The sequence below is a fragment of the Calidris pugnax genome, unplaced genomic scaffold, assembly GCF_001431845.1.
Source record: "Calidris pugnax isolate Ruff unplaced genomic scaffold, ASM143184v1 scaffold196, whole genome shotgun sequence".
Taxonomy (NCBI): domain Eukaryota; kingdom Metazoa; phylum Chordata; class Aves; order Charadriiformes; family Scolopacidae; genus Calidris; species Calidris pugnax.
The window spans coordinates 2,456,118-2,484,083 of NW_015091042.1; the positions used below are offsets into that span (position 1 = coordinate 2,456,118).

At 36.2% G+C, this 27,966-nt stretch overlaps 1 protein-coding gene across 3 annotated transcripts in view; it reads right to left on the bottom strand.

Moving 5' to 3' along the window:
• LOC106896398 (chromosome unknown open reading frame, human C10orf11) overlaps positions 1 to 27,966 on the bottom strand; it is a 687,938-nt gene that overhangs the window by 374,238 nt on the left and 285,734 nt on the right. The window lies entirely within an intron of this gene.

A 27,966-nucleotide genomic window follows, 5' to 3' on the forward strand; every position in this document is an offset into this window, starting at 1 on the left:
ATCTAAAAAGCCTAATCATTGATAATTCACAATTTGTGAGCCTGGTGGGATTTCATGCAGAGCACTAGCCTCACTAAGGTAATTGGTGCTATTGAAACAACACTGGCTCAGCAGCACGCTGCTTTCTTCCTCGCCTCTGGGCACAGGAAGGATCAATATTTGTTAGGATTGCTTCTTGTTCCAACAATGTAAGATTTACAATACTTGCTAGGATTCTCACTTTGTCTTCACACAACTCATCAGTGGAACCCAATTACTAACCTCAGACAAACAACATTAACATGAGCCTCTATGCTTCTTTATTGCCCTTCATCCAAGTCTCATTTCAGGGTCTTCAGGCAGTGCCACTATAACAGATACTACACTTTAAAGTGTGCTCCAAGGAATAAATTTTCAGTCTTTCATTACTCGTACCTTGATTTACTTCATATCATCTTGCCGCTATAGACAAAGATAACACACTGTAAATTACAGCCATCCTGTCTTGTAGTTTCAGAGGTAGGGGGAAGGCAGGGAGTGATGCTTTTGCGCTACAATTAGCACTGGGCACCAGAGCTTCATTGCTATCATCACTACTGCCTGAAACTTGTTTTATCAAAGATGCAAAGCCATTATTTCATATAAACTCATTTCCTAAATTGCTTTATATTTATTTTGCACTCTGATAAATGAGAAACTCTAGTGTAAGAGAAAAATACATATTTTTATATTGTTTATTGCATTAACTTAGGGTAGGTAATCTCATTTAACTTTACTCATGGGGCTATTTCTGCAAATTTTTCAGTCCCAATGTCTTAATAAAATAGTGGCCTCTGATAGTTTGCTGTTCATTATGTTCTACTTCAGGCTCAATACACAAAAGCAAAACCCCGACCCAGATAATTCTGTTTCAAAGGTTTTAACTAGAAGTGCATAGTTGGCAATAGAAGGCTTGGAAAACAGTCATTGGAAAAATTCCTTCGAGTTAGCTGTTGCAGTACCCCCTTATTTGTCCTACAATTTCCTCCATCCTCCATCCTATTCCAGTGGCTGATAACTAAGAACATTAGTTTTATGCGACTTGTCAAGCTCAAATGAAAAGAGAGCTAACTTTAATGACACTGCAATTAATCGCCCCAATAGACAGACAGCTAAAAGACAAGATATTGACTTCATTAAGGATAATGTATTATGTCATTAAGTTGGTAGGGTCACCTTGTGTATCATATATGCTTGCTAATATATTGGCATTTTCCTCAAATAAGATAAATTCAGATATGAGTGATAAAGCTGATTAGAAAATGTTTAATCTAAAGAGGCTAGTTTCCTTATATTCCACTTTGCAGCCTCAGGTATAAAGTGGACTAGTAAAAACCCATTATAGATCCAAGTTTACCTCAAATAACAGGTCCTAGCAATTTATAACATTTCTGGATTGGGTTTTTTAATTTTGGTGTATCTTTTTTCTCCCCCTCAAGCTCAGGCATTATTTGCCTAGGCTGTATTTCAGGTTTGTTTTTAAATGTATAATCTTCTTCAGTACATGTAAGGTTAAAATGACCACTGCATGCAAAATTAGTACTTGTGTGTGAGGGTTTAACCCTATACAAGTCAGGATTGTTGAAATGAGTTTAATTTGAAAGAGGTACTATAATAATGGGCTATTATGAAGCTGATCATTCCTTCTAATTAAGAGTTTTCTCTTTTTAGCCTCATGGCAAGGCAGTTTTGTTGGGTGGAGTTGTGGTGTTGGGTTTTTTTTAAATCAATATCTTGGAATATTTGCAAAGTAAGATACATCTGAAAGCAATTCATACCACTTAATACCACACAAATAAAACAGGTTTTGATATTCACTGCTTCCTACTCATTTCCATAAGATACGCTGGGTAGGCATGTTTCTCTCACCAATGCTATTTTCTCAGGCTTCCAAGTAAACAGAGAGCTGCTCATTTCATTACACTAGTGACTATCTGCATATTGCAATTTTGTAAATTACTTAATAATGTAATGTAAACCTAATGCACTAGAAGGAAACTGTTTTATACACAGGGTCTGCCTATTCCTCGAACTGTTTCAATAAGCTGAAAAAAACAAAAATAAACAGGGCACTGTTTATTTTAAAATCTCTTTGCTACAAGATTATGTTACTCTGTTTAGATTTACTTTTAAAGAGTTCTCAGATGCCAGACTTATTTATTCAGATCTGACCTAACAGTCTAAATCTTTCATAATCTTATTTATTATCATACTTCAATTATTTTCTTAAGTAAGTTATACCGTATGCATAAGACTAGGGTAAAAAAAGTCTAAAGATCTGCTTTATTCCGTGAGCAACAAAGTGATATTTTAAAATGAACATGATTGTTTGCCTGTTGCTATTAATTTATTTCAGCAGTTCCTCAAGAAAAAAAAATGATACTCTGGAGAATAACAGTCTGTTAATGGTCAGTTCGCCTCAACGCTACTGTAGGCAACACGCACGACCTCCTTGAAAAGAACAAACTCTAATTAGCATCGCCTACAATTCCTCTCTCCAAACCATACCTTTTAACCTGTACCCCATCTTTTCCAATATTTCCATTAAGGTTGTCAAAAGCAGAAGTTTGGGAACCTTTCCTTGTGACCTTGGCATTTCTTCTCAGGCTTAACGTATTGGCATTTTTTCCTCTGACTGCATCGCTTCTCATTTGTCATGATTATTGTTGAATTTTTCAACTGTCATTCCCGAACGTAAATCAATGGTTGTCGACTTCCCCTTTGTCATATCTGCACTGCCAACAGCCTTTCCCTTCTAAATGAGGCTTCCTCCCTTTCCATCCATTAAAAAAGGCCTGTCTTTTGGAGAAGTCAATCCTTTGTTAGGTCACTCCATTTATCATTCTTCCAATCAGTACCTGACACACTTATTCAGCCAGGTCTTCAACCACACAATCATTGTTCATTTTGGGAGGGGGGAGACGGAGAGAGAGAAGGGGGTACTTTATTTATGCATGGTGGTTTTTTCCATCCATCTTGACCAGTTTTATATTTTTCAATGCCCTTGTATCTTTAGGGTCCTTAGCTGCTGGAAGGAAACACCAAATTTGGAAGAAAAAGACACCCTGCACCCACAGGGGAACAGGGAGAGAGAACGCCAAGAAAACATTTCGCTGTACTAAGAATTAAGAGAAACTAGATGCGAGAGAAGGATCTAACATAAAAAATTCAGCTCTGCTACAAAGGGGCTCAGAAAAAAAATAAAAATCACTTCTATGTTAAAAAAAAAACCCAAACCACAAACAAAAAAACCTAACTGGAACAGAAATAGTAACAGATTGCATGACCTTTTGAGAAGGTTTAAGTCATATAAAGTTATATTACAATAAAATCAGTTTCTAAGCAGAATATTGGTTCATAGTGACTTACAGAAGCCTTCAGGACATGACTTGTTCAATAAAGAAAAGGAAGTTAGTATCTGTTATTTATGCGGCTACAGTCACGTTTGGTTGAACAAATGCACAGAGCTTCGATCCCCTCGACTAATATTTCAAACAGGCCTGCAAACAATGTTATTAAGGTGCTTTTGTCATTGCTGGGTATTAGGTAAAAATGCCTGAAGTTTATTAGAGCTACCCACAAAAGCAACTAGTAGCAACTGGCTTTTCGACAATAATAGCTTCTTATTATTGTTTCCTGTCTCAGGTTGGAGTTGAGTCAATATCCAACACCCGGCCGTCAGGCATGCCCACCCTGAGATTTTTAGGAACATGGTGAAAGAGGAAATATCCATACTAAATTTTTTTAGAGATACCCTTCACTAGAGTAAACTGGACCAGAAGTCCCAATCTCAAACAGCTTCAATTATAAAAGCACTGCAGGTCTAGCCCTTTCTTATTAAATAATACAAATGAGAAAAGAGTGCATTGCACATCATGCAAGGGTGATTTCTCCCGGAAAGTAAAACGGAAAGATGCAAAGTCCTACTGCTGTTGCCTCTCAATGCGACAGAATGCTTCATACTAGTTCACATACCGAAGCTCGGCTAAAACCCTAAGCAGGAATAATTAGCGAGAGGAGGACTTACAGGCTGGAGAAACCTGTACTGCAAGTACAACTGACACAGGTTCAAGTGTCATGCAGACCTCCTTTCGTTTACATTCAATACATCTGTTAACCCGGTCCTTTACCCCAGCTAGAAATATTCAGTTTAGTGCTATTCTCCCATCCTTTATTTCTAACATGAAAATCTAAATTCAGGCAAACTAAACAGCAACTATTCTCTTCCAAGATCTTACTAAGCAGAAGTCTGCTGAAAAATCTTCAAAATCCTGCTGCCTTCTAGATCACCATAAGTGGGGCTTTTCTTTATACTGTCTGGCTCCCTACCAAAACCATAAAAGACACACAAATCAAATCAACGCATCTTCTAATGAAATATCACATGCTACTTCTGCATGTTTTCGCTACAAAGGCTGATATATTTGACAAAGACCCACAATACTGGGACACACACATATATATGGATATATATACCTGGACATGGTATATTTGGTGCAACAAAAGGAAGTAAAACACATACAAACTTTGGAAGCGAGAGAAGAGCGATGTAGTCTTTGAGATGTGTGATTCAGATTTCTTGTTGTGTCACAGAATTTAATTTGATTTGGAGTCATTCAAACAGGAAGCTTGATCTTCTACTTCCTATTTGTAAGTAATTACATACCCCATAGGGTATTAGAGAAATAAATTTTCCAAAATTATTTTGATGAAAGTTATATGAGGATCTTGGGTGGGCAGATCAGCAGTAAAGCATAATGAAATAGTAGAGGTCGGGGCATTTTCAACACCAGAAAATTGATTCCTTGCATGCTAGGAGTTACCTGTGCCAAGGTGCAAGCTTTACTCTGTCAATGGAATTTATATGGAAGAAATTGCCTAGAAATAAGCACTGTTTTCACAGAGGATAACAACAAACATGCAACATTTCTATCAAAATTACTTACATCATGGTTTCTTCGAGTCCAGCTTAACCACTAATTTCTGCATTCAAGCCTTTTAGGTGAGCACGTAGGAGTAGCTGAACACCTTAGGATATGCTGGTTAATAATAAATAAATTCTATATATGACTACGTTACAAAATCCCTCTTGGATTTGGGGTACAACATTACAAAAGATAATCCAGTGTTAGCTCCCCTTTCTTTAAGGCCCAACACATTTTTATGTGTAAGCTTGCTGCAGCAAAAAGTGATTTCAACAGGTTCTGATGTACTTTAAAACTGTGCAATATTGTATCATCATACAATTTTGGAAGCCAATATCCAAGTTACCAAAATACAGCCATCTAAATACCAGCATTTATATTTCTCATTAAATCCTTTTTACTAAACAGACAACTACTAGCACTATATATGGTGCTCCAAGCTTGAGATGTCAACTAATTTGATTTATTCTTCTCTTCATTGCCCTTATATCTTGCTTAATAAGACATTTTATTCAGATACTCCAGAGGTAACAAAGGCAAAGGCTTTGCTTCTGCATATAGCAGAAGCTTTATTTATTTATTTAAGCTGTATAAGGTAAGGGGTCATTTCCTTGTGAAAAGAATAAAATACAGCTGATACTGTTTTAAATCATATCATGTAATCTCATTCTTGTCCAAGCAATAGATTTACAGATAACAGCAGCAATCTTCCTAAAGTGTAAAAAACCAGTGACCCTTCTGGAACCACAAAGTGACACAAAGAGGTGTTATTTGCAAACCAAAAGAGCTATTAATACACAAAAGACTATATTGCAAGCAACAGTACAGATTTTTTGAATGCATAAGGAGTAAGGAAAAACAAGCAGAGGTTGCAGTTCTAGCTCCAACACCGCCCTTTTGTGTCTAGCAAACACAGCACATTTTATTGCATTCATTCCTTTTTTGTTAGGTCTTTTACTGACTAAAGAAGGGGAGAAAGAAGTATCTTATTTGGCAGGTAAATGCTGCTATTCAAACTCTGAAGGAATGTCCTTTTTTTTTCATTTTGTCCAAGTGGAGAGCTTTATCATTCATCCATTTGCTTAGACTACATATATATTGTAATATATTCATATGCACCGCCAACAGACACTATAGGAAAATTGCCTGGATAAAGAAATACAATCTGTAAGATCATCTCCCATTTAGAAGCTCACAAAATATCTAGACATAAAAGGCATGGATTACTGTAATTTCCTCATTTATTTAGTTGCAACTTTACATTAGGTGCTAATGTGAGAATGGAGAAGTGAAGATCCTTATTTGATTTTTTCATTATGTAATTTGAAATTGCACCCATAAAAAACCAAAATATCCTTTAGGTCCAGCATTAAGAATCTTTAGAGGCTGGGGCCATCACACAACCCCAAAGCATACACATTCAGTGCTTAATACATTTCCAAAAGATAGTGATGAACATGTTGATTTTCAAATGCAAACAATGCTTTCAATACTCTTTTTAAAAAAAAACCTATGTTTAAAATGCCTAGCAACACTAGATTTTCCCTTCATGCTAATATAGTCTCAATTTTCTGCTGTTGTTTCAACAAAGGACTAGTAACATAATGCTTACATCATTTCAACTGGAGCCTTTCTACTTCAAGACGTAATACATTTTTGGACACATCGTATTCAGACCAACAGAAAGAGTAAGTATGCTATGAGAGCAACCAATTATATGGATTTTTAGTCTCTGTATTATAATTCTGACATAATTGTTTTCTATTAATTAGATAATATGCATTTGTAGATGGAAAATGAATTCTCCTATTGAACACATTGCAACAGAAATAAAACATGAAAGCATGTATGGACTGAAGCATTAACAAGTCCTTATTTGAATTAGCTTGTCATTATAACTGAGACGTAAGCTAAAATCTGGAACTGCTTATGATCAAAAACTGTGACCTTTGTTTCCTTTTCTATGGCACGAGAACTGCTAACTTGCATTTTATTTCAAACACAGCCTTAGTAGCATTCAGAACAACTTCTGTGAAGCAACACCCAGAAATGTAATTGCATTTAATAACTTCTATCACAATTATAAACTGAGTCAAATCCTGAAAAGTGTTGAAACCTACCTAACAACATTTCCTTGCAGCTTTCATTTCACTCAATATTTTTCGAGATACTGGTATTCCAGAACTTCTTTAACATACAGTGTGCATTTTCTGAATATCTGTGCATGAGCTGTATCTTGCTTTTTATTTACACTTTTCTATCGGAGGCTATTTCTTCAGAAAAGTTAAGGCAACACACTGAAAAAGTATGGTATGGATTCTGCTTCTAATGCCTTTCTTCTATAGCAGCTATGGAGCACAGCATCTATTAATGTGTTATCCTACACCCAATATATATCATATGTATACAGATTTTTTTTAATATATATTTTATTTTTTTTTATTTCTCCTTAAAGTATATTTGTAACAGATGACTACAGGGAACTGTATTTGAAAAATAATTCTTTTATTTTAAAAACTTGTATTGACAGTTATGCTGGGGTTTTTTTCTACAGTCTTTAAGATATAAATAAGTTTTCCAGCATTTGTGGAAAACCTTTAAAATAAATAAGTGCTGCTATTTGTGTGGCATTGCACTATTAGCAAGTATAAATCATAATGATGTATAGCCAAATTAATCTCAACATTTAAAAAAATTTAAGGAAAAATTGTTTGGTTGGGTTGATAATCAGCTATTATAAGCTAATACCTTAGGAATGGCTAAAAAGAGACCTCTGAGACAATCAATTTTGGTTCAAACACCAAGTTCTTCCAATGCTTCCAGGGACAAAGATGCTTCCGTAACAAAACCATTTCAGCCTCTCATAGCCGTGATGGGCCAAGTACAGTTACACAAGATGGAAGGGAAGGTCACAGGGCTATGTGGTACATTTAAAAATGCCAGAAATAGATGCTGATCATCTTATATTTCTTTTTCAAAAAAGCCTCTAATCAGTTTTTAAATTCTTAGACAGTTTGCTATTTTGCTGCACCTAGAAATGTGTCATTTGTCTATTTAAAAACATAACAGCTCACCACCCCTCCTCACTGGCTTTCGTTGGCCTCTCTTTTTTTCCCGTTTAATGTCTCTAACTTTATGCCATGTTCTTTTCCTCTTTCAGCACGGCTGAGCAAGGCTGACAGGCGGATTCCTTTGCTTTTCAGGGTATTAAAGCCACTTTCCCGCTCTGACAGCCTGTTCTACTCTGCCACCTTATAGCTCTGGCTTCACACTTCTCTGGGCAGCCACTGCTTCTTGACAGACCACTGTCACTTCCCATCATCCTCTCTGTATATCCTGTTCTCTCCCCCTCAGCACGCATCCCGACTTTCCAACCAATGCAATTATTTTTTTTGACAAGCCATCCATCAGCTTTAACTTTAAAAGCACTTTCCGCTGATATCCATTGTTAAATCCCTTGCTTTTTATGGAGCTTGCATGAGAGAATATGATATCAGACATTCAAACTACCAAACCATGTAAATTTACTTTGTTCTCAGCTATGTTTCCAATTTCACGTCCAATTTTTCGGTACATTATGCGTAGTTGTTGTGCTTAATATGATGTTGTCAAATCCCATTAAAGTTCACTGCATTGCACGGCTTTAAAAACAGGTTACAATTTGCATTCTATAAAGAAAGGAAGGAGTGCAGTCTGAAGTCAAGCTGAATCTTATTAAAATTATCTGTTCAATTGTTACATTTGTAGATGGAGTAATTTTGAGGCATTAGCTGAGACACATATGAAAATGTCAGTGTGCCAACTAATGACAATGAAAGCAAAAGGAATATATCTGTGAAACTCAATAAAGCTCCTTTGCTGGTGACATAAATTTGATGATAATCCGAGGAAATGAATAAGGGACCATCCAGTTTGAATAGGAATTACCTTTTCTATTAAATCACTTTGCTGTATTTCCACTTGGCCTACATCTTGGTCCTATGCCACAATGACTCTCTCTCGGTGGACTAAAAAAATCCCTACAGGAACAACACTCACTTGAGGAATATCTTTCATGTAAGCCTCGTAACCAATTTCAGACCAACCCACTCAAAAACCAAGGAAAGACTCAGTCTCTCTCCCTCCCCCCCGCCGCCCTTTCTGTGTTTAAGGGTAGATGTAGATATATTTGCTAATGTGCAACCAGGAGAGACGGATCCAGTGCTAAACACCACTGTGCTCTCCATGCAGTGCTTTATACACAAAGGCTCACGTTCTTACACACAGGAAGATAAATCTATGTAAATAGACACAGGTATAAATGAAAAGTTCATCAAGCTGCCAAAATGCTTGGAAGATAAGGATTCGTGTGAAAGGGAAATTTTTATTGGTATATTTTAGTATAGTAGCTCACAGCCTTTAAACCCTATTCTTGGCAACTGGTAATTTGGCTTTTCCATGCATTAAGAGGAAAAGCGAAAGTCAGTGGTAAGTTGTGCGTCTGCGAGTGTCATTCAGTTACCACTGTGCATTTTTTACAATTCAATACAATTAAAACCTGCTATAAGTAAGCAAACAGTATATAGCTCAAGTTAATCAGTGAAGTTACGCTTTCATCAACTATAACAAGAAAGAGAATTAAGTCTGTTTGGCATATCTAACCTCTCACTCTCAGGTAAAATCTTTTCAGTTTCACCCTACCATTTCTTAAAAGTGCATTAAGGGGTAAAGTTCAGACTTCTGGAACTTATTTAAAGCAAAGAGGCAAAGACAACACTAAATGAAGCCAGCAACAGCTGTTCTGTCAATAGGCTCACCACAGATGCCTTACAATGAAACAATGTCTAATAATCCCCAACAAAAGGGGTGAATGAAAGAGTTGCTCATCTAGAAATGCTAATCCCATTACAGAATATCATTATTTCTCTTTTCCAGTTCTATTTAAAATGAGTTTATTCTGAATCGGTTTCCCATATTATAGTGGCTTTGCATGAAAGCAGGTAAGAGTTACTCTTTACACTCATGCTCCTCCAAATAGCAATTCTTCCCATTTTTGAACCATACACACCAAATTTCTGAGTTCTCTATCATGATTATTAGAGGCTTTCAAAACCTCTGAAGCCTTATTTAACCATTTGCAACCAAATATTACGTTACCTGCAAGCTGATTGAATTATCTCAGTTCCACCCGCTACATATTTATGTGTCACTGATTTTGGCTCCAGTTTTAAGGGAAAACATGACCACTGGAAAGCATATAGAGTATGAGTTATACACCCTGTTCTATCCCACATCTGCTCTGCCCAAATCTCTCCACCCTTCTTTCCCTTCCAGTGAAAACATTGAGTGAATTTTCTGAATTTTTTTTAAGAACTTTGAGATAAACATATATTACTTAATTTTACACTAAGTTTTGTTTTAAAAGAATGAGGATTACCCCAATAAGAAAAATAGGGAATGTGTGAACTTAAATTAATAAAAATCAGCAAAAGCACAAGTGACCCTGAAGTACATCAATAGTTACATTCATTCTATGTTACTAAAACATTCTTATTTTCATGTCATATCAAAGAAATTGAAGAATGTAGTTCTGACCCAAGCAACCCATTAAAGATACTATGCTTTCTTTAAATGTCTTTAAATTACTGACGTTACCCTTTCCAATTTGCAACTCAGCATAGATAGTTTCTCTACTTGCATTCTCTAGGAGTAGTTTCCATCGAGACCCTGACTTTTACCACCTTTCTCCAGTGCACTAAACCCACCTATCACAGCTTTCCACAATAACTACTTCTTTCATTATTCTTTCATTTCTTTCATCTTTTCTCTTGTTCCACAACTGCTCACCGTACATTTTTATAGTCTTAAATTTTCACATCTTTGCTTTTACTTCTCTATGTTCCCCTTCTCAAACACGACCCACTACCCTCCGCTGCATTTCCTTAGCCTCTGAGCAAGTTCATCTCTCTAAAAAGGGTGCTAAAGAAATTATTGTACCACACTGTGAAAGGTCATCTTCCAACTTAGATGCTATACTACTTGTGGAGCATTTTAAGAGATAAATATAAACCAGGATGAAGTTGGCATTAGTGATACCATGTACTTAAGTATTTTTTTTTCCCAACTGAAAAGCAGTAACACCTATTTCATAGTGTCTGGTCATAGCCACCACAACAGCCATTGCTATTCATCATCTATAAATTGAATTCACATACATAGACCTAGAGGGGCCTGAAGGGAAGGGGTTTCTTTGTTTGATAATTTAAAGGATTCTTATTCCGTGGAAAAGAAAAATAAGCCAATAATAGAGAGGCTCAATGGACAGTGAAACAGTAACAGCTCCATGAGGAAGTAAAGACTAACAGAAGAACTTAAATTTAGGTTATAATTGATATTGATAAATATACTGAGTTTTAACTCTTATCTGAATCCAGTAAGAAAATGAAATGAAACTAAAGAGCTTTTAAAGACCACCAACGTTCAGGCATCCAGTTTCAGTGACAGCAAAGCAAGCTTGATGCCTGCAACTTCCCTTTCTCCTTTCGAGTTAGTTTGACTCCATTACACACAATTGGTTCTTTCAAGCTTTCAACATGACAATACTTCATTCAGATCTCAGGTAGGAAAATATGTCTTACAACCACTTACAAAACCAAACAGAACTCTTCCCTTTCAAAGTGTAGGACAAGATACAGGTACTGGTGTTAAAACCTCTGTGTGTTAGTTCCACTGGGAAGTTTATTAAAGTTGGGCACAGAGAACCTTGCTACTTCTTTTTGAACCCTGTTTGTACCCAAACTTCCTGTAGGAAATTACACTGCCCAGGAGACTATTTGGGTATGAAAATCTGTAAATCAAAATTTAATCAGAATGTATTTTAGCACTACATTTTGATTAAAAATGTTCAATAATGCTGATATTCTTCCATTGTCTGATTTACTTTGTTTGTAAAACGTTAAAACACATTAGTGCAGTTTCGAAATGGAAATAATATTCAGCATCTCAAAGACTGAGTTACCTCAAAGAACATTATTATAGCATTAGGAAAGCTCCACTGATCTTCTGTATGAACACAGACTAAAGGAAGATTCTGTAGAAATGTGGGTAACCCAACTGAGTGGGTGTAGTTTCTGATGGCAAGTAAACAGGAGTAGCATTATCTGTCATGAACTAAGCACTTAATAGAAAATGCCAGTTTGGTTTTGCACTATTTCTTTTAATCTCACTTAACTTCTTTTCTATATATTTATTTATTTTTATAAAAAGGTACACCTTCAGTTTACTAGGTATATTAATACCTACTGTCCACAAGACAGTAGATTAAGCCTTAGATTTAAGGCTCTTTTCAAGAACTTTACTTATTACACAAACTATATGTTCATTATATATATATTTTTTAACCTGTCACACACCAGCACAAACAGACAAGTAGGATTCATTCAGGATTAAATAATAAATTAGGATTCAATTTCTTATCATCACAAGGGTTAAAATATCTTCTCCCCCACCTCCAAACAGTGGCTGCATTTTCCCTTCCTCATTTATCCTATTTTCTAGCTGTTAAAAAGAAATACAGAGACTTCTTCAGAGCCAGCAGTTTTGCTTAACTCACTTAAGCATAAAGATTCAAGGCTCTGAGCCTCTGCCCTCAACACCATCAATTCTAGTCCCACCTGAAATTTAAAATACTAAAGTGATTGTGGTGAATTTCTGGGAGTCAATCTTTCTGGCTGAATGGTTGTCTTCTTGATGGAGAAGGGCAGTTGTCCCTGAGGAGAAGGGTAATAGTAGGATTTTGTCTTATCCTTTAAGTCAAGCTAACCACATAGTGCTGAGTCAGCCATACATACAAGCAGAGAGCAATCATAACGTTGTTGCTCAAGTCTACCTTTCCCAGAAGCACTGACAGATGCAAAATAACAGCTAATGTCACTAAAGTGATGTTCTAGGTTGAATATATTAGGAGATCATCCCAATGTTTGTATAATAGCAGAATGTTACAGTTTAAGATGAAAGAGTAGAGAGGCTATCACGCTATAAGAAAACAAGGTTTGAAAGGAGAAAAAATAAAACTAACGTAAGCATACTGAAAAGGTACTGTAATATTCTACCTCAAGTTACTGACAAGTCATGAATGTTAATAAATTATTTTACTTGAAGGCTACTATTTTTAATAGTATTTAGTAGAGAAAGCACAATCCTGTGTGGAGTAACAGATTTCCTGCAATTTGTATATGCAGGCATACATTACATAACATGAAAAAATACATCGGCTTATGCTTTTTAAATACACATTTCACTTGATTGATCATTATTTCTATACTATACTGGATGTAAACTTTGCAGCAAGCAAATACACCCATTTAGAGGCCAAACTTCTGAAATACGCTGTGCCAGGGCACGCTGGCTGTTGCTAGGTTTATGCAACTTCCATAGCAACTGCAGCCATAATATAAAGAGCTTCTCAAAGAGGTAACTTTACATAAGGTCAACAAGTCCCCTGACAAAAATTTTATATAGTGCTCAATCTTAGACATACAGCTAAACCTTTGTTCTCTTCATAACCCTTAGGCAAAAAAAGCTAATGAGAATCACAGACAACATATTAAATGATGGTATTTTCAGTATAGCTAGGATTCCATTCTATAAATAATTTTAAAACTATTACCCAACAATGTGTTGCAATAAAAAGCGGACAAGGACTTGCTCAACAAGCAGTTACTGGTGTGGTTTTGCTACCAGGAATGAAAAATTTTTTAAAATTACTATGGTGATTTTTCAGGTGCTTATATAAACACTTTGCTGTCATTTATAATCAGTGGGACACTTCCTTTTGTTTAATGTTAAAATTAATAAAATCTTGAGAATCAAAATTGCAACAAATACCATAATAAAAATCTTCCGCGCTTTATAACAGTAGTATTCTACAGCAGAAGTGGGTTTATTTCCCTTCACCACAATATATGGAAGAAATGTTTTTTCAATTCACTGAAAAAAAAAGAAGAATTCTAATTGCTTACTGGTATTTTTTTGCCAAAAAAGTACCAATTATTTCCTCCTATTGGCCCAAACTGAAACTAAACTTACGAAATCCCAAGGAAAAAAACACACCAAACCCCAGAGATTTACCTTTTTTCTACAAAATAAACTTAGTCCATATGCTTACAGACCATTTTGATTTAAAGCAAAAGAAGAGGCATTCAAAACTTATTCCAGTACGCTTCCTAAAATATCCTATACTATCAAAATTGCAACAAATACCATAATAAAAATCTTCCGCGCTTTATAACAGTAGTATTCTACAGCAGAAGTGGGTTTATTTCCCTTCACCACAATATATGGAAGAAATGTTTTTTCAATTCACTGAAAAAAAAAGAAGAATTCTAATTGCTTACTGGTATTTTTTTGCCAAAAAAGTACCAATTATTTCCTCCTATTGGCCCAAACTGAAACTAAACTTACGAAATCCCAAGGAAAAAAACACACCAAACCCCAGAGATTTACCTTTTTTCTACAAAATAAACTTAGTCCATATGCTTACAGACCATTTTGATTTAAAGCAAAAGAAGAGGCATTCAAAACTTATTCCAGTACGCTTCCTAAAATATCCTATAGTTCCTAAAATACCAAGCCTTCCTAAAATATCAAGCGTACTTGATTGGGGAATTCCAGCTTGTCTTGTCCAATCAAAACGCTACCACAGAAAGAAGCTTAAGTGCGCATCTACACAAAATAACTAGGTAAAAAATCGCAGGTTCAGTCAATAGAGGATGAACATATGAAGCATAAAACAACTATAAACACTTTGCTCCTTCCTCATACGAGATGTAGTGTGCAATATGAGAGTAAGCAACACTTCATAACAGAGCTTTAACACCTTTTTTCAGTGAGATAATGAAGGAAAAATATTTATCCTTTTTATTACATTCTTATTATTATATACAATTTTATTTAAAAATTTTCACTTCTAGAGTGAAACACACTTGAAGAAACACACTAACTGCACACCTCAAAACCAACAACCGTTGAACTGCTGCATCCATCTAAATTCATCCTAACAGACTGGGCCCTGGACACACATTCCATGGATACTTTTATCCAGTTGAAGCCTTGAAACAATATTCAATTCAATCAAAAGAACTCAGGACAATTACAGAAAACAAATTACTTTCATTTTCAAAGCAGATGTTTTATATCTAAAAAGTAAAACAGAAAACGTGAAGCCAGGCACTTTACAGGGTCGAGGAAAGAACGTTAAGTTTCTATCATCTCTCCAAAATTTTTTATCCCCTTTAAAGGTTTTGAAAGTATTTTAATATCCTGATTTGCAAATCTGTTCTATAACATCTGCTTCTCATATTAAGGTCTTCTTCCAAGCCTACGGTAGCTACTAGCATATTGCCTGTAGAAACACAACACCTGGCTCTATAACCTAAGAGGCTATACCTCCAAGAGAATCAACAATGATGAACTGTCCTGTCAAAAAGTCTTTACTAGCACCTCCCCAGTACCCAAAAAAGCTAACAGACAGAAGTAAGGGTAACTTTTATGCTCACCAAGCTGAGTTGTTCTAAGAAAAATAACCACAGATGAGTGAAACTCTTCGGGCTGATAAATAACAGTGATTTATTCACCATCAATACAGCACAAAGCCACTGCATATTAATGTCTCAGTCCAAGCTAAGGCAATCATCAGGCAAACTTCCACTTGATTTAATACTGTAAATTCCCCTTTAAGAGGAGTTTGAAAACTGAATTCATAGTCATTACCAAAAAAAGTTTGGGGGATGTAGGTGGGTGGGAGGAGAACGTATTGGTATTTGGCTGTTGCCCCTTCCTTGAAAGTAATACTGATTTACCATTGTTGGATGGCATGATAACATGCAGAAGAAGGAAGTGCACATGACAAGAGTAAGTTCTGGAAGGAAAAGAAAAAAGTGAGTTCTTCCCAGTCCATCACACTGATCCTGAGCCTCAACATTCATTCTCTTTAATGACAAAGTTTAACATGTCCACCAGCCCAGCGTCTCTTCTCTCCCTAAAGTCCATGAGTTTTGCCCAATTCAGCAGATAAAACTGACTTATGAAGTTCAGAAGAAAGAGCTCCTCCTCAGGTCCAAGAAACAGAATCTGAACAGGTCCATGACACTGCTGACTGCTAATGGAAAGAGCAGAGAATAGACAGCACTTCAAGATAAAGATACACATATACTCCTGTAGCTAACACTAAGAGAAACGATAACTCCTTTTGAGTGCCATAGCTCTCAGTACATTTGTTGCATTTTCTTTTTAGTAGAAACAAAAGGATTACATTTCATGCCATCAATCCTTCAAAGCTATACTTGTCTTTTCATTAAACAGTAAATGCATTTACCTCAAATATTTTCAGATAAAAATCTCTAGTGATCCTGAAATGTTAAGCTGCTCAATCCCCCACAGGCTCAACAATTCTGCAACATTAACTTAAAGGCTAGAGGCCTCCAGAGCAGGGCCAGTTCTGCCCAAAGGATGGCTCCCCTCCCCAGCTGGGATGCAGTTCTCTCTGGGAATTACTTCATGACATCTATCTCTAAAATTATTCAGGTCAGTTCCACTTAGAAGAGAGTGTTAAGATCACCTGAAGAGCACTGAGATAACACCCCAGAAGGCTACACGCGTTGCTTTTTATACACTAACGTCTCACAACTTTTGCAGTGTTGAGTAACTTGCCTTCCACATTCCAGAGATGTGAAAGCACCTCAGCACTTCATACACTGGTTACGCCACTTGCATCTCAAACTGCCCTTTTTCTTTCCCCCTTATTAAACTATATTTGTTTTGGTTGTGTGGGAAAGGCCAGTTCTAGCTGTAGTCATACTCTTACATTACTGTAAAGCAATAGCGTGCTGCCATGCAATAGCTCCTTAATGTCAACCATAACCTTCATAAATGGGTTTGTAACGAGAAACCCTTGTTTGTCATACAGTAGGTGTGATTGATGCTATATGAGTGAAGTGAAGCCACAGTGACCATCTCAATAACATGAACAGCTGCCAAATATTCATTTAGCAGAATGAGTTTAAAAAACTTTGAGCAGATTGCTTTCACAAGGCTGCTTTCAACAAAAGGAAACATAATTAACGAGCTAATATCAGCATGTGTCTGGCTAAGCTAATGAATATCAAATTACACAGAAACCTGTATAAATCATCATTATCCTGAATTTTAATTGAACTTGCAATTAAACATGACAAATTTTATATACACTAAACCTTTAATTTATACTTTCAAATAAGAAATAATTTATCATTTTTAGTATTTCATAGTTAATTTCCCAATATGTACACTTCTAATTAACAAGGACAGACAGGCATTTAAGAAAAAAAAAAAAAAAAAAAAACACAACAAAAACCCAACCTGCTGAATAGCTCCATTGGTTACAGCAACTTTCAACAGATTAAAATCAGGGGGCAAAAAATTGCAGCAGTGCAGCAAACCACCGCTTCTGCAAAATATATTTAATTTCAAACTCATCCTTTCAATACTACATGCAGCTAGAAGACAACTGGGCTGCAGCAATGTCTACACGGTAATCTGAAATCAGAGTTAGGTTTCTGCAAAACAAGCAATAGTTTTTGAACATAGTTTTAACTTTGTAATGCTCCATTTATACAGTTTGTTAAGCTTATTGTCATTGTGGACTAGAACTGTCACCATACAAAAATACTGCTTCTTGATGAGAGAACATCTTATTCATTATCTAGTTTAGTCTTAATTATATATTCCTTCATTGTGATCATTCCTTTTTGCTCATCTCCAGTACACACTAAAAACCTCAAGAAAGGGATTCCCTCCCCACCTTCTAGTACTCACATGCCCCTGATACTTTTTTTTTCTGTTTGCTTCATCATAATATTAATTCAGTTTCTATCCATTTCTAAACAGAAAAATTTGACTCACTGCAAAAATTGGATCTTACAGCTGTGATTCTGAAGTTTAGAGACAAGTAGCCGCACTGCTCTAAGCAGTCATGAAGTTTTCCAGCTGAGGTAGCCATGCTAGCAAAAGCAGAAAGAAAAAAATACCATGACAGCTGTGGCAGCAAAACCTGTGGTAAAGACATGGTCACAATGGCATGACAGCATGTTTGTTCAAGGAGGTTCAACAACACTAGATGAAAATGCCTCTCCTTGCTCTCCCCACTGAATTGTGCTAGCACAACTGGAAAGACACCACCCTAGCACAAGGAAGCCCCCAGCTAGGAAAGGCTGTGCACAACTGGATGACACTCACATTGAAAGTGTGCTCAAACTCTATCTGCAATGTAAAGACTTCAACACCTGCAAACAAAACTCATTGAAAGCTCAAGATAGGCAATACAGCACATTACAGAAAGATTTGGTACTCGAGGTTTTTAAAACTTGTATTCATTCAGTTTTCTAACACTATTCATCCTTCAAAAGCAGGTGGATTTTTCAAAATCCTTATTAAAAAGAAGAGTCTTCATCGTACTATTTGCTGAACCTTCAAGACAATGTACACTGTTGAGTTTTGGTGTCTTTTTCCATTAGCTTGCTGACCATAGCAATGAAACAACTGGGGAGAGAAGGCAGAAACTAAAAGAAACTAAAATCTTTATCCACTAGGAAACAGCTTTAGGAATTCAGTTGAAGCAATTTATTAATTCCCATCGCAAATGAGATCAACAGCTTTAATATTTACAGCACTCAGCACTTAAGAGTGACATCTCTGATTTAATGAGCAGCAGAATCAGGAATGCAATAGACAATTTCCATTACTACTGTTAATTATGGCAAACATGTTTGGGTGCTTCTTGCAGTCCTTGCTTTTCCTCAAGCCACTTATATATCCCTACTATTTTATTTTTCTCCACTGCTCTCCTAGGCATTGGAGTACCTGGTAATGCTCATCCTTTTTTGAACACACTTAAGAATGAATATATTTGCCATGGTCTAGCTGATTAAATGAGACCTGGAGATCCTAGAAGTAGCTCAAGTGTTTCCAGACCACTTGAAAGAAAACCTGTCTCATGGAGCTCAGCAGGATTTCATTCCTGTACATCCATTTCCCCACAATGCTTTGAGAAATGCAAAGCAAATAACAGAAAAAATAGCAGGGAGTCAGGGATCTCCCAGAATTAGTTCTCTACCTAGTTGGTACAGCTCTGCAAGTTACTTAATCCCTAACAGAAACCACAGACAAAAGGCAATTAATCATTAGAGTAGCATCCACCTCTGGTTAGAGCTTCTAAATACTGAGAAACCGTTGTGGCTTAACACACCCAACAATTTGTTCCCCTCCACTAATAAATCCTTCTGCAAACCATTCGCACATTTTTGGTCCCGTACTTCTCCATTCAATCCACATGCAGAGCCCTCACCTTTCTGACATCACTCCTTCCGCAAACACAGATTCTAGTCAGCAAAAATAACATTGCCTACCCATCACCAAGAACAAATAAATGAAATAAAGTCAGACATAATTCTCCTCTGGGTTTTCCTAGTGCATTTTGCATTGTCTGTCTACTTAGATTACAAGCCCCTCAGAGCAAGGACACGTTGTCTTGTTTGACTTGTACAGCTCTGAGCACACTGTTTGCACATAAATAATATTAACAGCAATGATAATACTGGTTTGGCCAGTCTCAATACACATGAAAATGAGGCAGTAAGTGCTGCTATTTTTTCTTTTTCCCTTTTACATAGGGAAATATCATATTTCTTCTCATTTTTCAGGGGCTTATAAACCTGATGGAACTGCATATACCAAGGCTCTGAATGTTTAATGCTTTTGCTGAAAAGCACTATGTGTTCATGCAGGAGAAGAAGCAGGACAAATATTTTCACACATTGTCAGATAGCTGAGTGAAACAGACTCCACCAGAATACCAGAATTTACAACTGAAGGCTACCAGAATTTACAACTTGCGAAATTGTGGCTGTCTGTATTTTCTCATTACACTCTGCTTGCCAGAGATAGAGAAGGCACCTTTTTTTTTTTTTTCCCTTTTTTTTTTTTTTTTTCATCTACTGTCTCACTACTTCCTAGTTAAACCTTGTCTCAAGTTATCAACACTCTCTGGAGAGATAAGCTTCTTCTCACTTACAACCTGTCACTAATAATCGAACTTTCAAGACTCCATCTCGAAAAGAGACTACTGGAGGCACACAGGTCACAGGAATTAACTGCCACCAGTCTTTTTTTTTTTTTTCCCTTTTTTTTTTTTTTTGCCATCTACTGTCTCACTACTTCCTAGTTAAACCTTGTCTCAAGTTATCAACACTCTCTGGAGAGATAAGCTTCTTCTCACTTACAACCTGTCACTAATAATCGAACTTTCAAGACTCCATCTCGAAAAGAGACTACTGGAGGCACACAGGTCACAGGAATTAACTGCCACCAGTCCTTGCAGAAAACTAAGCTCATCAATCTATAGCTTCTCGTCATAATTAGAATAACGGCTTCGAAAATTTGGGCTGATGTTGACTCAGTCTTATGCCACAAAGACTGCTGATTAAAATCTTGGTGTGAAAGTTAATGATAAGTGCTGGTGGCGTTGTCGTGGCGACAGGGACAAACTATTCCCTTGCCGTGACATTTTCAATGTCCTGCAGAAGAAAAACTGTCCTCTTTAGTGTGGCACTGTATGAAGCTTATTTATGGCTACAGGGCTTGCTGGATTGATGACTGTCGTAACACACTGTCAAATCCTTTACTGACACATTCATTTTTTGAGCCCCTGGTGTGGCAGAAATAAAACACAACAAAAATGTGAAAGTATTATTTATCAGTTTCTGTTTGAGAAAATAGTGGATCAAATAAATTTGGTATGTTTTTGTACCCAGATGTGCACACATCCCTCTACATTTATTAAATATATTAGAAACAAAAAATATTTAATGTACTTGAAGATTCCATTACAGTTTTTGAACTCAGTTTTGCAATGGATTTTTAACAGACAAAACCCCAAACCAACTAGTGCAATCAACAAAGCTTTAAGAATACAGCTTGGCTTAACACCGTGTTCATAGCACAACACAGTGTACTGCACACTTGGCACTAAAGTTTAAAAGCTCACATCAGAACTGGCCTCGTGTTTGTTTTGATACTGGATTTCAGAAAGGCAGGCTGAGGTTTCAGTGACCCTACTGACAGACATGCTCCAACATTAATGTCTTAAGCTATTATTCTTATTGCTTTTTGAAATGACAAAGTGCTATTTCTGTCTCCTCTTCCAGGTAGTTTTTGCTTCCCTCACTTATTATACAGTGAACATCGTTAGTAACTTAAGGATCTTGTTAACTTCCTGCAGCTTTTACTATCTGCACTGATCAACCATTACAAGAATATCACTCTGGACTACAACAAGTGGATTTATGGTCAGATCATCATCATAGAGCGATCCAAACGTATGTCTTAAACCTCTGCACTGCACACGCTCAAAAGTTGCTGTTTATAGATATTCCATACAGATTACTTTTTCAGGAATCATGCTTACTTTAGCTTCCAGGCTCAAAATTATTAAAAGAGGATTCCTTTGCTTCTAAACACAAAACTCCTCTGTCTGTTTGAGGGGCAGGGAGTGGGAGGAAGAGGTCCAAGTTAATTTATTCAATCCCAGCATTAGAAAAAGAAATTAAATAAACCCACTGTTCTTTCTCTCCTTTTTGCCAATGGACTCCGTCTGCCCCTATTTTAAAAATATTTTTCACATCCGTTCTAATTAAAAAATCCTGGAGGAGAGAGGATCCCTTCACCATACTTAAATATGGAGTGAGCAAAGCGTCATTTTCTGTAGTCAATAATTGCAACTTCATCAACATTATCCCGAAGTATAGGACAAGATGCAGAGAAACTACGTGTAGAAGGAAATCCCTGCAATCTACTTTTTGCAAAGGGATGTACAAACAGGTATCTCAAGCAAGGTCAGATAAAGAAAGCATAAGTAGGATGCTTGAGACACAGATTGCATAGTGCTGACTATATTCTAAATACAGTCAGAGCTCATTGTCTTGGCAGACAGATAAGTTAACAAGGGGATATATTCAGAGTAAGTGAAGATGGGCACTGCTCATCATTCAACGGCCATTTCTCAGCATTCTCTGCAGCCTCATGCATATACAGACAGGTTGCTTCCAAGAATAAAAGAAATTCAAACCCTACTGGTCACCAATTTCAAAATTCGATGACTAAGACGATTAAGTGTCAGTATAATTTGAGAGGAATATGATAGTTACATGGCAGCTTATCTTGCCTACCAGCTATGCACATCCTGCCACTCATCCCCAATTCCACATCCTCCCCATCACACAACATGGCCAATCAATGCACATACTTTCCACTATCATTTCCACCTGTGAAAATTCCTTAATGTCATCAGGAGTCCTCTCTTCCTTAATTGACTTCAAAAAATGTCTTAGACTTGGAAATTTTCTTAGCATGTTTACATGGAAGTGTCTTGGAATCTGGGCCCAGTTCAGTCATTGCTTCTCTCAAAATTGGGTGTTTGTCAATTCTAATAATTGTTGTCTATCTATGCTGTACTGCCAGTACTTTGAATCTTCTCTATGTTTATACTATTTTGGATTACAGCTTCAGATTTTGGGCTTTATAAAGGTAAAAGAGCTTACATCTCTTGTTTAATCTAGTACCTGTTAACTACTAATACACTGCCAATGCTCAAAGTCCCATCAGTAATTAAAGTGTGTGAATTAAACTGTGCAAGTTTGTCAAGACACTTATGGATCCTTAAACAAATGCTATAATTTACTTCACAAAATATTATGAAATAATTTTAGTCAAGGAAATTAAGACTCAATCCTTCAAAGCTATCTAAAAAAAAAGCGTGCTATTTTAAAAAAAAAATAATACTTTAGTTTTTTTGGGAAGCTTTGGAAAGCTTCAGCTAATATTGAACAGTATTAGTATACAATATGGTTTAGAATTATTTGAATTTATCTGTTGCAGCATTCAACACTTCAATTCAATATATAGTAAAGTAAATATGCCCCTCAACAATTTCAAGTCCCAAGCATTGATATCACCCATGCTTGATTTATTCAGGTAATCACCATGCTAATTATGATTGGCTGTATTACCATATAGCAGAATAGTTAAAAACTTGCCCTTGCTAAATTATTCCAGTGATCTTTTGTACATAGTTTTGCCTCTAAGTAAACCAAACCCTTTATTCTCTTCATTTGTGGCATCACTTATATGTTGATATCTGGACATTATTTTGCCTCTTCTATAAAATAAAAACTAGTTAAAGTACCTCAAAGCAATGAACTGTTCTAACTAGTGTCATCTAGTGAGAGGCTAATTCTTGGACAAAGGATGCATCTGTCAAGCTCCATCACCCAAGCTCCCACCTATGACTGACATTTTGAGCATAAATACCCCACAATTTACTCCATTTTTTCAAATATGTCTCGATAATTGCATTTTGTTGGTTGGTTGGTTGTTAACACAGCAGCAGAGACATTACAGGAATAGTTTTGAAAACTGAAATTTCAATTCTGTTTTAGCTTCTTATTGAAAAAGAGTTGTCTATAATGGGACAACAATGGTCAACATCTAGACATTTTCCTCAACTGTTTCGAAGACCAAATTTCACAGTGTGAGTTGCAAATGTTGGATGCAAGTCTCATTGATGGCAAAAATGGGTCTCTTTCTGTGGTTTGGTTTTTTTTGACAGCTTTAAGTAGTGCCAGACAAAAACAGTGAGATTTTGAAATGTCTGCTCAATGACTTAAAGCAGCACAACACTCCCTAGCACTGACTCAACTAAATATAGGAATTTCCGTGGGTCCCGAATTATAGTCCATGGACAATAACCAAAGGTCGTGACTCAACTAAATATAGGAATATCCGTGGGGTCCCAAATTATAGTCCATGGACAATAACCAAAGGTCTGATGAGCCAGAAATTCATTCACATTGGCAAGAATTTAAAACAAGTAAAGCCCAAATACATTAAGCATCTACTCTGTACACTGTCTTCAAAACGCACAGTTCTTGATCTGCTACATTTTGTATTGTAAAAAAAATAAAACTTGTAAACTTGGCATTCATTGGTTCAGATTTGTATTTCATTGTGCTTAGTGAATGGACTTCAGATCACATCCCTGCAAGCTACCTGTGCTGGCTCCCTGCAGTTATAACTTATAAATGGTGTAATTACAAAGTAAAATTAATAGAACAGAAGTTGCAATCAATTATTCCTTTGTCAACTCAGTAAACAATACCAAGATTTCAGGTCAATGTATCTAGTAAAAGCTACAGAGTTTCATATAAAGATTTGTGACAAAATGTCAGCCTTTAATTTTCTTTGCTTTGTCGATTTGCAAGTCCTACTTATTATGTGAAGGTGTTTTTTAAGGAAGGGGAAGTGTGGTGTGCTAAAACAGTTATAAAATATAGTTTATACCCTTCTTATGCCTGATAAAAAAGCTGAGCGTACCACATGGAAACTCTGGCTGACTAAACAGATTGTCAAATGTGGAAAAAAAAAAGAAACTCTAGCAGTCAGTTTTAATTTTTTCATGGCCATCAGCTTTTCTTGTCCTATTAGTTACCATAATAGCAACACAGTGTTGAGCAAAATACCAGAAGCTTTCATTAGAACCATTAACATAATTTGATAACTGATGGTATTTGATTTCTGACTTTTGAACTTTGACTTAAAGCTTGGTGTAAGATGTAATCTCACTGATTGGATGTTTTTTAAAATACGAACACTTCATGTTACATTGCTTTGTTAACTGTAATTAATGTTCACATTTGTCACAAATTATATTATTTAAGAAAGAAGCAATAATGATGAAAGATGTGACAATGTTAAACTCATGTCCTCTTCCTCCGAATGATTAAGTCCTAATTTAAGGATTGCCCAAAATAAACCGAAGTCATGTAACAGTAACAGATACATACAGATAAAAACTTTCAATAAAGTATTAATGTTTTTGCTTGACTTAAAAAAAAAAAATAAAAATCAAAGATTGGTACTCAATCCACATATGTCCAGATGCTTCAGAGGTATGTTCAGGGTGTTCTACTTATAGAATCATAGAATGGTTTGGGTAGAAAGGGACCCAGGAGATCACCTCGTTCCTGCCATGGGCAGGAACACCTTCCACTAGACCAGGTTGCTCAAAGCACCATCCAGCCTGGCCTTGAACACCTCCAGGGGAGGGCCAATTCTTGCAATATAAAAAAATACAGGTCAATTATTGCAACTCATGTGCCTCTTTAGTGTGGCAAACAAAGGTATGTAATTGTAAATAAAAAGAGGATGGCTCAGCTTTTGAAAACTATTTAGAGTATTAACAAATGAGCGAGTAAGGGTTGAGGGCTGGGGGAGGGGGGGAGGAGGGGGAAGGCTTTCAAGTAAAATTGGTCAGGTTAAGGAGCTGAAAAGGATTTTAATGTACAAAATGTCCTATGTGCATATGGCACAATTGGCCTGCAACAATAGTAACACCTAATGTATCATCTATGTCATATCAATGGGTCATATCAATGAGCCTTTCTCTACACTGTGTACAATGATTACTGTCATATTGTCTCCTCTTCGGTTGATGTAAGAGTATAAAATATGAACACGCATGCCACCATTCAAAAATACATAATTTCCCATGCATAGAACACACTCATTGCAAAGATAAAATATACTTTGGGTCTCCCTTCATAAGGTAAGGTATATTCTGCTGAAAAGTTCTTTCAACTTCCTAGCAGAATCAATGTGTGTAAGTCTCAATGCAATTTGTTCTCATGTATCAGCTGTGAAGACATACACAAAAAAACCCCACAGCTCTAATGTCTGAATGCTAAGCTGTGAATGAACCAAACAGAGGATATATTCTCTCCCTAAGTGATAGAAGACACTATCACTATTCTACCATACCAAAGAAAAAGGAGCTATTAAACATACTGCATAAAATAACATTTAGCAAGGAAATCAGGATAATTACTTCACAAAAAGGACATTCAGTCAAGTTCTAAACCATTGCTTCGAATTGAGAATCACTTATATCTAAGTTAAATCAAGTAAAACTTCCTAAATGCTCCCTTAAAGAACACCTGAAAATAACAGAAGGAACTAATTCATCATGCTTTGTTTTGTTAAAAACAGCGAATTTCAGAAGGTTTTAAAGTTACCTTCCTTATCTGCAAACTCTGTCTCTTTATTGCAGGAATATAGATAAATATAGTTTGGTTCTATACAAGCTCTGAAATGAATATTCAGGTTAGCGTGTGTAAAACAGATTAGAAACCAATACAGCCACAGGCCAGGAACAGACTCTGCTGGGCACTGCATAAACACAACAGAAAAACAGTAGCCATTAAAGACTTTTGAGTCATATAGTTTACAGGAAGGAAAGCCTACCAGTGAGACGTGTCCAACTATCATATACTTAAAAGTAGAGGAATGACTGTGGCTTGATACACTTAAGAACACTAAAACAAAAACAAAAACCAAGAAAAACTTCACAAAAGAATAGTACAGCCCTACTCAAGAAGAACAGATGCAGAAATGTCCTGTCCTATCTATATCTTAGCTACATTATAAAGTTGGATAGCGTATCTTTAAATGCTGCTTGTTAGAGGCACGCTGAATCATTCTCCATCACTTCAGACCCAACACTGATAGCATATTTCTTCACTTTGAGTGGCAGAAATTATTTTGCAAAAATAAGAAGTGAGCCTGACAGCTGTTCCTTTTGTGATCACCTAAGTAGCAGCACAACATAATATGAAGCTTCTAGATCAGTACAGTTTTCTACATGCTATGATTCTAAGTGTCTCATTCAGACAAGATGATGGTGTCCACATTGGCCAGGTGGCATAATAGAAATAAAAGTAAATTGTAATAAAAGATTGTCACAGGATCAATGTCTCATACCTAAAAATTGAGCATTTTGGCTCTGCTTCAGCATTCATCAGCCAGAACCTATTATCCTATGACAATATTCCATTTCACTGATATCTGTTCATTATAAAATATATATATTTACAGTATTTGGAAGGTGATTTTTAATGCTGTGAATGCCCTTTAAAAGGAGACTATTTTAACATTATAGATTCCAAATGACTAGTCAAGATATTCAATCCCCTGTTTAAATCTTTAAATATACTTAGGAATTCCTTATTTCAATAGACTTTCTAATGCCTGTTCCTTTACTGTTTAAATATATATTACAACATAAAATGAGAAAGGTCTTCATTAACTCATTGCACTTGGGGAACTCACCTTTTTATTATATTAGTTTCAGCCATTTATCACAATGCATTACCAATAACCAAGAAAAGTGACAATAATATTTACAATTGTCACTGTATTTGAACTTTTCAGGTTTTGAAGAAGTCTAAGGGTGTCAGGTATCCCAATGTATTAAATTTGTAAATCCTAACTCTGACACTGAAATAACAAACACATTACATTCTACCCATGTCCAGCACATATTCCAAGTCTCAACCTCAGTTTTTTACCTCATAAAAAGGCCTTTACAAAAAATCATTATTGACAGAAGTCATGTTGTTGAGACATTTTTTTTATCTTGAAGAACTCAACAGGGAAAATAGGTTTTCTTTCCTTTTCTTGTTAAGGAAAAAAATATCTTTATTTAGGCAGTATATTTCAGGAAAATTTTCTGTAGTAATAAAAGCAGTGAAGTCTAAAAACTGTGCAGAGAAAATACCTAGTAGCATCCCAGACTGAGCACGATATTATCAGTGTCAGCATACTGATGACCCAGATGGTATTTGTATGTTTGAAGTATGACATCTTTACTCCTCTGTCATCCAACACAAGTAATTAACAATAATCAAGTGGGTGTTAATTGGATATAATGGAACAATCTCCAGTCAGCCTGAGCCTACTATTTCCCTCTTACTAGTAATTATGAACACTAAGTACTCACGCTAATCTCCTTCTTCTCACTGAAGCCAAACAGAGGTGCAGTATTTACTCAGCTGATAGCTTGTTTTGTCTGCAATTTAGTCTGTTTTAAGCCAAGAAACTCATAATTTGCAGAGCCGTCACC